Below are 13,572 nucleotides of genomic sequence, written 5' to 3'. Positions count from 1 at the left end.
AGGCAAATTCCCTTACACCTTTTGTGAGCATTCTTAGGAAAATATGTAAAATATTTGTATGGCACAGTGTGCCACTATATATATATATATATATATATATATATATATATATATGCAATGTAGAAGAACAGCACTCACAGGACTTGCTGAATCAAAGGTTTATTTTGCTCAACGTTTCAGTCAGAAATCAAACACACTCAAATCCGGATCAAACTTTTTGTAAATGTGGGTGCAGGGTCAAATAATATACAAAGAAGTTCTCATGGACCCACACTCCAGCTTTGTAGTGAATCAAATAGTTTTTTTTACACATCTTATACATCCAGCATTTCAGCCCACATTAGGGCCTTTTTCAAGGATCGACTACAAAGCTGGAGTGCGGGTCCATGAGAATATATATATATATATATATATATATATATATATATATATATATATATATATATATATATATATATATATATATACAGTATGGGACCCATTATCCAGAAACCCGTTATCCAGAAAGCTCCAAATTACGGGAAGGCCATCTCCCATAGACTCCATTTAATCCAAAGAATCCAAATGTTTAAAAATGATTTCCTTTGTCTCTATATTAATAAAACAGTACCTTGTACTTGATCCAAACTGATAATTAATCCTTATTGGAAGCAAAAACAGCCTATTGGGTTTATTTAATGTTTCCATGATTTTCTAGTAGACCTGAGGTATGAAGACCCAAATTACAGAAAGATCCATTATCCGGAAACCCCCAGGTCCCAAGCATTCTGGAGAATACCCATACCTGTATATATATATATATATATATATATATATATATATATATATATATATATATATATATATATATATAATTTTTTTTAAAAATTCCTATTAAATGTATGGGACCTGTTATCCAGAATGCTTTGGGATCTGGGGCTTTCCGAATAACGGAACTTTCTGTAATTTGGATCTTCACACCTTAAGTATACTAGAAAATCATGTAAACATTAAATAAACCCAATAGGCTGGTTTTGCTTCCAATAAGGATTAACGATATCTTAGTTTGGATCAAGTAAACATTACTGTTTTATTATTACATAGAAAAAGGAAATAATTTTTAAAAATGTATATATTTGGATAAAATTGAGTCTCCGGAACTTTCTGGATAACAGGTTTCCGGATAACGCATCCCATAACTGTATTAATATTTCCACTAAAGTATAAGCTCTTTGGAACAGGGCTTCATTTTTATTGTATTCCCAGTAACAAAGACTGCCATTTCTATGGTCAACTATGATTTTTTAAAACCTTTTTACTGACAAAGCAGCAGAACCCTTTTGAAAGGCGGCTATAAACCCGTTATAGTGTTTATAAAAGCAGTTTATAGATATGTTCTGCTAGGCTTCTTTCTTTGAAACTGAATTATGCATTGATACACTGTCATTTATGCTTTAATACTTAAATACCCAACACTATTACACACACACACAGATTTCCACATATGCGTGTGAGTGTGTGAATGCAATAAAGCTTGTGTGTATTAATAATACAAAGACAATGATTCATAAATGCTGTTTTGTTTTTTTTAATGAATGAAAGATAAACTTTACTGTTTAAACCACTGAGCAAATTGCACACCATTCCACTTATACACTAATAGTGAGTTTCAGTATACACACATAGCCACAAACAGCACTTGGAAAATGAAGAAGAGACGTGTAAATATTCTCTGGTGCCAGGATACGTGATATTTAGGCTAATATTGCTAAGAGTCAGTTCCTTCTCCGTCTTGCAGACGTCCTGGTGTGTGCCATGTGGCTCTGCTAATACGAATGACCCCTTGTGCTTGCTTTGACCGTTGCCCTTTAATCATTTGAAAATCATGTATAGATTCGTCTGGCCGATAGTGTTTAGTTTTCTAATTAACGTCACAAATCTGCAGACAGACCACACTTTGTGCTGCTGTGGTTCTGCTGTGCTGAGCGCTGCTTGGAATCTGGAATCCTGCAGGGCTGATGGTGCAATGTGTTGCCTGTCATCGCAGCACAAAAACAGTTAAACTTAGGTAACTTATTCTTCAGTTTTTTTTGGGGGGGGGGGGGTAGCAGCAAAAATGAAAAAAAATTCTTTGCTCCATATTCATTTTTATGCACAAATGTATTTATTTTTTTTGTTTATATTAAAATGTTTCACTAATTATATTATATATATATCAGTATGTTAGTGTTTAATATCATATTATATATGCACATTGCATAAAACTAAATAAAAGCAGTCAAACTGTACACACGCACACAGATGTGTAAATATGTATGCAACTGATTTTAAAAACCATAGACCAATATGTAAATAAATAATACAAACATAGTTTTGCTTGTATTTATACCCACACTAAATGAATATTATTAATTTCAAATTCAGTATGCTCATAATGATCAGCTATAATTATGAATGCACCTAAATAGTTATGTCTATTTTATACTCACAATATGGGGCTGATTCACTAAGCTCGAGTGAAGGATTCGAATGAAAAATACTTCGAATTTCGAAGTATTTTTTGGGTACTTCGACCATCGAATTGGTTAAATGCGTTCGAATTCGAACGAAATCGAACGAATCGAACGAAAAATCGTTCGACTATTCGACCATTCGATAGTCGAAGTACTTCCCCTTTAAAAAAAACTTCGACCCCCTACTTCGGCAGCTAAAAGCTACCGAAGTCAATGTTAGCCTATGGGGAAGGTCCCCATAGGCTTGCCTGTGATTTTTTGATCGAAGGATTTTCCTTCGATCGTTGGATTAAAATCCTTCGAATCGTTCGATTCGAAGGATTTAATCGTTCGATCGAACGGAAAATCCTTCGATTGATCGATCGCAGGATTAGCGCTAAATCCTTCGACTTCGATATTCGAAGTCGAAGGATTTCAATCCGAGGGTCGAATTTCGAAGTATTTTTAACTTCGAAATTCGACCCTTAATGAATCTGCCCCTATATGTATTTTTTCCGACATGAAAATTAAATAAATAATAAACAAACATATATAAATATTATTATTATTAACATGTATTTATATAGCGCCAACATATTGTGTAGCACTGTATATTGAAACAAGTGTGTTTATAGACTGTACAGGCAAATTCATACTTCTTTGGTGTTGTTCAAGTATGGACACAACTGAGAGTGCACTTTGATTTTTTTGTGTTGTTGAAGTCTACTATTAACATTTTACCTACATTACTGGATGTTCATTTTAATACTCTGGGTCTATTTATTGCTGGGGTGATTCCAGGGCCTTGGAGCACACGCATCTGAATCTCACTTTGCACGTACACAGTAATGCAAAGAAGTTTTTGAGAAGTTTTTATAGTTAAATATATTAAGCACCACTGAGTGTAAAGGAGCACCTACCCACTCCAAGGAATTGGGTTTAGTATGGTGCCATGCTTCTATTCATTTTAACATCTACTTTGTGATTTATTGTTTGACCGACGTTTGGTCTCAGTCAAATATTTAGCGAATCAGCCTGCGATATAAGAGAGAGTGAAATACATATTTAATTACCTGAAAGCAATACTCAATGGTAACATGATTAGGGATGAGCATCTTTGCTATTTTAATGCTGTTATTTGATAATTGATTTACTTTGTTTGATTTTAGACCAAAAGCTTTTAGTGTAAGTAACCAGAAGGAATTTTTATTTAATTATAATTTTGTAATGATTATCAACCCTGCTCTTTCTTGCCGCAAACAGATTGTGATACTGATAGATTCTTGTATATCTGCTTCTAGATGCTCCTAAAAATATGCTCCTAATCATTTACATAGATGTCATGATTCCAGGAGGAATATTCAAATAAAATGAGGGGTAATTAAGAAAATACATCATAATCAGAGATACTAAAAGGACTGGAACTTGTAAAGCATGACCCTTTCTCAAAGATAATAGCATAAGACTGAAATCTATTGATGTTTAGTGCTTAAATCTCATATCTTGCTTGCATTACTGGTTGAACCAGGGTAATAGTGAATGACTGGACTTGTCTTATTGTTCACTTTTCCTGTAATTAGATACAGTTCAATCCTTATTATGTGTTTATATCTATAATTTTATAGAAATATCTGTATAGTATGGATTGCATTGCATGAGGCATAAAAATAGTTAGAGGAAGCCTCAAAACCCAAATCTTTAGTTGTTAGTCCCTTTAGCTGGGATTAAAACAATCATCCAACATAGTGGCATTGTATCCGTTGAGCCTCCTTACCGCTGAGCATTGTCATAAGCTTTTAATATGCACTGAATTTTGGAAATGGTCTGCACTTTTTTTTTTTAAAAGAATTTGCTTTTCTTCTAAATAAAGAAATATAGATTTGATGATTTTTTAACAACAAGAAAAGGATTTTGAAAACATTGTCTACTTTATTTTAAATGATTGAAGTTCTTGGCCCAAAAGAAGAGCACCTGCCATCTCCTGAAAGATACATAGATGTTTATGAATAAATAATTAGCTCAGCACATGCTTTAATTTGGTTATGCTTACTACATTTTTATCTGCCACAGAAAATGAAACCAAATTTTAAAAAGCTTGGAACCATGAAATAGGGCAGCCAGGACTTCTTAAATGCAGGGGGAGTTTGGATATGATTCTCAATAATGTTGTCTGTCATTCAAGGCACCCAATTCTTTCATTTGTAAGTTGTGTTTAAGTGATCAGTATCAAATGAGAGCACCCGCCTCTTTAAGTTGTATATGACATTTAATGGGCGCAAAAAAAAAATACAAGTAGGATAAAGTTTGAATATAACTATAACTGAAACCAGACTAGCTTGTGTTGCTAAACCAGAAATGCACAAACAATTGACAATGAAAAGTGTCCAGTGTTATACAGTATAAATAGTAAATAGTATAATACAGCATTATATTTATTATTATCAGTGGATGCTTAATGAGTTTAGAAAATGCCTTTGGAAGTGCATCATACCCTTAAATATATCCATTGACAGTGAAGAATATATTCTATCTATCATTGAATTCTGAAAAAGCAAATTTGCTTTCTTAATTACCATACTTTTTTTTGTCTGTCCAAAATGCTACCTAATTACATATTTGCACTAGAGAAAATAATATACGTGCATTTTTTCTGTATTCTGTTATTTTCTGCTAATTGCACCCAGGCATTTTCGTTTTTATGAGTATACCCATCGTAGCAGCATATACACAGAAAGAGAAAGAATGGCTACACAGCAAAGTAGATCAAAGTTTGATATTTTTAGTCAAAACAATTTATACCAACATGTCTTATACTGTTGTTTTATTTTACTGAATGGAAAAAAAATGGAGCAACCTAAACTTTGCATTCGTGGAAGGCAGGAATTTTAACTGCTTGAATCTTTACAAAGAAGCAGAGGCAGGCTGCTATTTTTTTCAAGGCTTAAAGGGACATTAACTTTATAATCATTTACATACAATGTATCACAGGGTGTATATGATATATATATATATATAGCACTTTTTTTTGGTTGCTACAAGTCCTGTACTTCCAGATTTCTGGAAGATTTTTCACTCCCTCTCCATATATATAAACTGTATATGCATGTTTGCATGTGAAGCAGCAATACTATTTATATAAATACATTCCTGTATATTCCTGAAGGCAGCCATTCAGAACCTGTGGGGCTTTACGGCCCATGCATCTATAGCATAGAAATCTTTACAACTGTATACAAAATAGCTATCAAGAAATATTTTATTTACAGATTTACCGACTCGAAAACTCAAATCGAATTCGACTAAACTTGAATTTCAGGAAGGCTACTAACATGCCCAAATTGGTCCCTGGACCTCTCCCATTGACTTATTCATGAACTCGGCAGGTTTTTGGTGGCGAATAGTTGATTTCGAGTTTTTAAAGGGCCAGAGTATGATACATCCCTAAATTCGAACTTGAATTCGAATTAAAACTCGAATCGAGTTTGGATAATTCAAAATTCAAATTTGAGAGTTTTGACCATAAAATTCTTTTAGAAAATTTGAAATGTTGCTCTTTAGGGGCAAATGTCTTGCTCATATAGTCACACTTGTTTTAGGGAACGTTAACTGCACAGTCATTCACATAATGATTACAAGAATTCGACTCATGCACTGAAGAGACATAAAAAGAGGCATTTACCTACAGGGATGATTAAATTGGGTGGGGCTGTTAACTTGATCCATACCCAACGCATTTCATATTAATAGTTCTTTGTAGTCGTTACTTTGTAATGGGTGCATATTTGCTAGAAACTGCTAACTTTTACCTGTTTTCCATGGCTTAAATGTTTGCGAAATTTCTAAAATTAAACTAGCTTGTCTTGTTTTTGTTATAACGTATTTTCAAAATCATGGGTGGCAAAGAATTATCATACTTCACAGACCCATTTGGGAGCAATTAAAATATATATGTTACACAATTTTGTAAGGGCTCATTACTGCATTCTAACAGTTATCTTTGTATCAGAGTCACCTATAATTTTAAAGTTCTGTTTAGATTGCTGTGTTGAATCTAAAAATATTTCTTGGATGCAACGAACCTGTTTTATTTAAGAAAAGTGTGTTATCCTGCATATGTGTAGAGATCTATCCCTGTGTTGCTAAAAAAGTAGCATTTTCAAATGCTCCTATTTGAATTTTGACCCTTGAAAATGTTAAAACATGTTTCTCTCAAGTCACCAAAGGCTTCTCATTTCTCACTTTGGGTAGCAACATGTTTTGTGGCTTCCCAAACGATCTGTATAATATTTTAGAGGCATTTTTATTTTGTCCCTTATGAATAACCCAGTGTTATCGTATACAGTATGAATGATTTACTCTTCTTTCTGCACTCTTGCCCAAAGTACAAAAAGGAGGGCCCTAATTTTGTGCGTAGGTGTTTACAGTTTACAAACAAAAACAAGGTATCTTCTTCGGTAACAAAAACATGGGTGCAAATGTATGGTGACAAAATGATAGAATTACACAGCTACCAGGCTTATGTTAGGGCCAAATACCATAGTAATAAAGTTTCGCCTATTAAAAAACAATTCTGTACTATGTATCCAACATCCAACCTTATGTATAGAATGATGAAGGACTCTGTTTGTTTTCTGAGGCATCATGCCTTTTATATGGGTTGTTATTATAGGACCTGTATTTATTCATTAGCAATCATGATCCTTTAAAGATATGTTTCCACTGTTGGTTCTGTGTAAAATTGTTGTTTATTCAGATAGCTGAACTTTCCCATTGCCATGAATTCGATATGCATAATTGTATTTCCTGGTCTCTGTATGCGATTATAAAGGGCATTGAGAAGGGTATACTATATTGACCATTGTATTATGGATTACCTCTGAAACATAAGGATTTATAAAACAAAAATATAGAAACAAGTGTTTTGCTGTTCTCAAATTGCATATAAACGGCAAAATATGCACAGTAATATTAAATTCTGGTACTGTGCCTCCTTTTTAAGCCCATTATGCACATGATGCATTGAATTCTTTCAGTTATTGCCTCCAAAAATACTTTTTCAGTCTTGCTTTTTTTCTGGAGCTAAAAATGTCGCCAAATGCAATTAAAGCAGCTCATTATTGTAAGTCAATTATGACCTGTTAATAATCCCTTCTTTCTAATGCTCTCTTCTGAATGCAAGATTTTAAAACATGTTCTCCATACCACATTTTAACATCCAAGTACTGCTATTTCTTTATAATGATTTTTGCTTAGTTTAGTATATATATATATATATATAAATTACAATGTAATTTAATACACATTTATGCTGCTCTCAAACAATAAATAATCTATATGGTTTTGGAGGAAATGTCTCATACATCTTTAGAGTTCTAATATGAAGTCCTGCAGCTTCATAACATTATTTGTGGTTTTTAACCTGCAGCTTCCATTGCAAGTACAGTATATATCCCAGGAATAATTTGTGAGCCAAAGTTCTGACACACTGGGATGCTGACCGTGTGTTGTCATTTGCACTACTGGGTGGACGTGTTTAAAGGGCTGGAAGTCAAGAAAATATGAAGAATGAGTATGAACCCCCCTTTGCTTAATAATGATTACATCTATAGCCCTGGAAGCTTTGCCTGTTCAGGAATACATCCAAGTACTCTAAAACATGTTAAGTGAATCGGCCATCCCAACATTCTTGCTGACTTACAAAGCTCCTTTATTGTATTAGTCCCCATTGCTTCTGCTGAAAGCGTGCTCCAAGCTTTCTGAGAAATGTGTTATTATTTGTGACATTTTAATCGTCTTCACCCACATGTAGGGTGATTTTAGTATTTGACTCTATATCATTACAGTTACCTTTTTTATCTTTATCTATTGCTTTAACTGACCAATGATTGTGTCCAATATTTTTCTTCTATTGGTATTAGGAAGTCAGAAAGCAAAATCTTGCTACAATAAGGGAAAACTGTTAAAAATTGAGAGTTTAATGTTAAACATGAATTATTCATTATCAACTTCATTCTTGAAATATTTGGGAAAAGTCAAATGCCAATGTTTGGTCACAAGGTAGAACCTACATGTGCCTTTGTAGTTCATAATAGATCACAATATATAAGTACTGGTCATCATCATGATTTTGCAGTGCTGTTGTCAGTAGACTGAATGAAATACCTTGGAATTGTTTTAGAAAGTGACATTGATAAAGCTAAAATCGAGGCATATGTCAAAACATTTCTAAACAACAGCATCAGACTGTTCCCTTTAAGCTGCCTTGTACCTTGTACATTCACAGGCAATAATAATTTTTAAAGATTTCTAGAATAAAAACAAGTCACTGCTCACAGGTAAATAAAAAAAATGTCGTTATTTTTAATTAAACTAATTTTATCACTGCTGAAATGCCTGTGCTCTAGTAACAGTGAAATAGTTAAGCTGCCCTAATAACCAGGCAGTATTTAGTAAAATCAAAAGTGCTTTGGCGTTGACAGCTTTATATCCCTACTGGGTAATATTCGCTTACTTCAATTGGCAAGGTCTCTCTGTTAGTAATTTACTCCATGAGATTTCAGCATAAAGACAGATGATTGATGAATAGAAAATGCCTATTTATGAAATTGTTGATTAGAATTGTAAATCCACAGGGAGGGATTCTTTTTTTTCCCCCAGACTGTATTGTAAATAAAAATTTGGCAGAGCGGCTTGTTTTTAAAGAAAATATAGAAAAGAGATTCAAGTTGATCACTGGTTACATTTTATGTACAGTGGAAAAAATAATTGGACAAAGTTAAACTGAAACAAATTATCCCCAAACACTTAACTACTGTTAGTTTCAAGGATGAAAATTTCAAATTCATATCACTGCAGAATACCAATACTGAAATACCCTAATGAAATAAAGGGAATTAGTTATAAGACTATGAGACTTATTATACGTCTTTGGCAGTGCAATACAGGTATGGGATCCATAATCTGGAAACGTGTTATCCAAAAATCTCCAAATTACTGGAATGCCACTTCCCACTCCATTTTAATTGAATAAGTGTAATCTTTTTTTAAAAATGTCCTTTTCTCTGTAATAATAAAACAGTACCTTGTACTTGATTACAACTAAAATGTAATAATCCTTATTACATGCAAACCAATTCTACTATGTTTAATACATTTTTAAAAGTTTTTTTAGTATAAGGTATGGTGATCTGAATTGCAGAAAGATCCCTCATCTTGAAAATCCCAAATCCCGAGCATTCTGGATGACAAGTCCCATACCTGTAATCGTTTGGAAACAGATCCACACACATGAGATTATGCAGTCGGGGGTTGACCCCTTTTATTGTGCCACCAGAAATTCAACATTTCGGGGGGGAAACTATCAGTATCCCAAAACGTTGAATTTCTGGTGGCACAATAAAAGGGGTCAACCCCCCAACTGCATAATCTCATGTGTGTGCGGATCTGTTTCCAAACAATTGCTGTTACCAAGGAATAATTACATTTCATTAAAGTCCCATACCTGTACATGAAAAGCTTGACGTTTGATACATTTTGATGTTTATTAATAAATTGAACATCAAAAATGATGTCAGTAAACTTAAAATGATGTGCATAATATATAAGGTACAGTAGCAATCTCTAAAGACTGAAAATACTAGTAATCACTTATAAAAAGTTTTCATGTAAACTTCTGCTCCTATATTGTTGTTTGGGGCAAAAGACTGAGTGAAGTGAGACTTATACTGCGGAGTGACATAGTAACAGTTTTTCTGTGATAATGTGATAGTTGGAACATACAGTATATCCTGTAAAAACAGTACAATCATATCAGTGTCTTGGCGCAAGAGCATATTTCCTGATGAGAAATCGCTAGCATCCAATTATATATATATATATATATATATATATATATATATATATATATATATATATATATATATATATATATATAATAATTATATATTGCATCTCACAGTGTACTTACATTGCCCACTCTACAACTGTATTCACTTAATCAGGAACTAAGGGGAACTAAAGCTGGTGACGTTTGGCTGCTGCCATATATCCTGCTAAACAGCTAGCCTTTGGGCCCAGAACCCTTTTCATGATGCCAGACAAGAGTGTACCAACTACACAGGTACATATTCATACCTCTTAGTAGCAACACTTGTTCATTCTTTTTAACATCACAGGAACGTGGTTGAAGGGAGTTCAAAGGTCAGACTCAATAAAGCCGTTAGCTCCATGCCAGTTCTAACATTCTAACATTCTAACTTTTTAAATTTAACCCCTCTAATCAGCTACTGGATGGGGTACAAATTAGGCTTTTTATAGGAGATGATTTTTGGTACATTCAAGCAGCTGAGAGTCATACTAGAAAGGCAGGCTTTATTTCTTCATATCTGATTATGAGTTTGTTCAACAAACCTAAATAGAAAGCATTGCAAATTCTATAATATATACAGTACATAAAGGGACAACTATGAAAAACTGCAATTGATTTTTGCATTTGGAAACTCTCTTCAGTTTCCCCTCTCAGGAAACAAGTTCTATAAAAACCACATCTTCTCCTTGTTTTAATTATTTTTCATTGCAGAAAAAAGACAGCTCAAACCATGTCCACTTTGCTTGGATTTTAAAAACCGTGGACATTTTACTTGATAAGTAAAATGATAAATATGAAATACAAAAATCACGCATGCCTCTATTGCTTACCTGCATAGTTGCCAAAGAGCCCTCAGGAGAAACATGTCTGTGTGGCATTCTTCATTTGTGGATGTAGATTATTGTCATTAATGTTGGTAGCAATTGGCTTTTGTATCAAATAGTCTTCCAGTGGTTTTCTCCCGAAGAAGTAAGTTGTAGTTCATCAGACTAGGAAAGAGCCAGTCTACCTAGGTCTGCTATACCTGAAATGTGTGCTCTAATTCATAACTAGATTCAAAGCCTGGGCACACGGGAATGTGTTCCTCTTGTCTAGTAACTGTAGAGGCTTTGTAGTATGGTCTGGTGACTTTCGGAAGTTTAGTCTTGGCTGGCTCTTGTGCAGTTACACACTCTAAAAGGAAAACTGTACAATTATATCGATGCCCGTGGAAGCATGTTAGTCTGAGGTTAAAGGTAAATAAGCAAGAACAGCCATATTCATGCTTATATAAATACGTAACCTAAGTCAAGTGCAAATCAAGTGCATATAGGAAAGAGAAAAACTGATAATGTTTGCTGGAAATTCCTAGAAGCTCACATTTGCCTCGAGGACATTGGGGCTGATTTTACACAGTGATTTAATCTCTACACTTCTGTGTCATTAATCTTAGGCTAGTCTCAAACAGGCACCTCAAATGATAAAATAAAATGAATACTCCAATTGGGAGTGACCTAGAGTCCATAGTACATGACTACGTTACTACCTGTTTCTTAATAGTGTCTGCCAAGTGTCAGTGGGAAGTTGCTAATTTTAAGAATTATGTGCAAAAAGCATCAATGCCGTTCAGATTGACTACTCCAAATACAAACTGGCTGCCTGCCCTCAAACTGATGCTATCTTTTCTCAGAGGTGGTTAAGGTAACTATAAAAAAACTTGTGGTATACAACCTCGGTTTGTGAGGCCAGCCATCAAACTAAATAGTGTATGCATTAGAACCGCTAGAAATGGGCACACTGGGTGGGCCAGGAGTTGTTATCTGCCTTCAAATGGTATGTTTCACATTACAGTAAAAAAGGAAAGTAACCAGGTCAAAAAAAAATCTGCTAATATTTTAATGGTAATCAAAGTTATGTAGGTATTTTCCTTGGTTTGGTTCATTGCTTGGTATAACAGAAAGGCATATTCACTTACTAAAGAAAGTCATGCTGTTGCCTATGTTGTATGCATTTAATTGTGAAATAGGCATGCAGCATTCCAAGATAAAGTCTAGGTTTACTATATATCTATATTGATGTAAAAGATCAAATGATGCCTGGATGCTAAGAAGAAGAACTGTAGAAATATATATATAGTGTGTACAGTGGACCAGCACTCTGATAATTTCCAAACAATTTTATTGAGTCATCACTCGTGTGTCCAAAGTTTCAGCCCTCGTTGGGGCCTTTATCAAGGATCCCAAAATTATCGGAGTGCTGGTCCACTGTACACAATATACATCTCAATTTGACCTAGCACCCGCTATTGGACTCGGGGTAAGAGTGCGGGTACTTTTGTACTTTTGGACTTATTATATATATATATATATATATATATATATATATATATATATATATATATATATATATATATATATATATATACCCTCTATATAAAGGTTTAGCGAGAGGTCCTAGAAATTGACAGAGACATTATTATTTACAATAGATGTATTTTGTTAAAATGTACTGAGCATATGGAGACAAAAAAGCGGTGGAGACAAGAAGAGAACAGTTTAAAATTGCTTCTATCTATCTATCTATCTATAATCTTTAACACACCTTTACTTCTCCTTTAAGCAAGTTGTGGGGATTAGGCTCTGCATACATTTTCTCACGTTGGATAAAACATGTTCTTAGAAAGATGTCCTGTTTGGGATATAGAAGGCTGCTCTACTTGAAAGCAGTAGAACAACTGATGTTAACCCATGGTATGTGGAAATAAGTCTCTGAACAGTTGGCGCTATGTAGAAGTCAGTTAATCTTCATACAGACAACTCAGATTTCTCATAGCATAAACTAACACAGACTACTCAATGTACTAGCCAATTATGTATTTTGAAAGCAGTATGATCATTGTGCAGCTTGTCTTTTAAACTAAAACAAGAGTGCTTCCATAAACTAGACACTTGTAGTTCAAGACAAGCAAGTATTCTTGCTTCAGGAATCAGAAAGAGAAAATATTACCATAGAGAAGAATAAAGAGGGGGGAAAGACAATAATGTGGACAAAAGAGCAGCAAGTGATGTTACAGTATATGTTTATGAAATGAGGCTGCTATTAATAAGCAGTGATGGTCTCCTTCATATAAGTTGTTGTTATGGTTATTGCATTGGCTGTGTTCTTTCTACACCTTGTAATGCTGTTGAGTTGTCACACACAGACATGGGAAATATGATTCAAATTAATACTCAACCAATATGTGCATTTCCTTAT

General features: G+C 34.0%; 1 protein-coding gene across 1 annotated transcript in view; it reads left to right on the top strand.

Annotated features, from left to right (window-relative positions):
• satb2.S (SATB homeobox 2 S homeolog) overlaps positions 1-13,572 on the top strand; it is a 104,543-nt gene that overhangs the window by 2,826 nt on the left and 88,145 nt on the right.

Source organism: Xenopus laevis, chromosome 9_10S (genome assembly GCF_017654675.1).
Source record: "Xenopus laevis strain J_2021 chromosome 9_10S, Xenopus_laevis_v10.1, whole genome shotgun sequence".
NCBI lineage: Eukaryota > Metazoa > Chordata > Amphibia > Anura > Pipidae > Xenopus > Xenopus laevis.
This window is presented reverse-complemented; position numbering and strand designations above follow the sequence as displayed.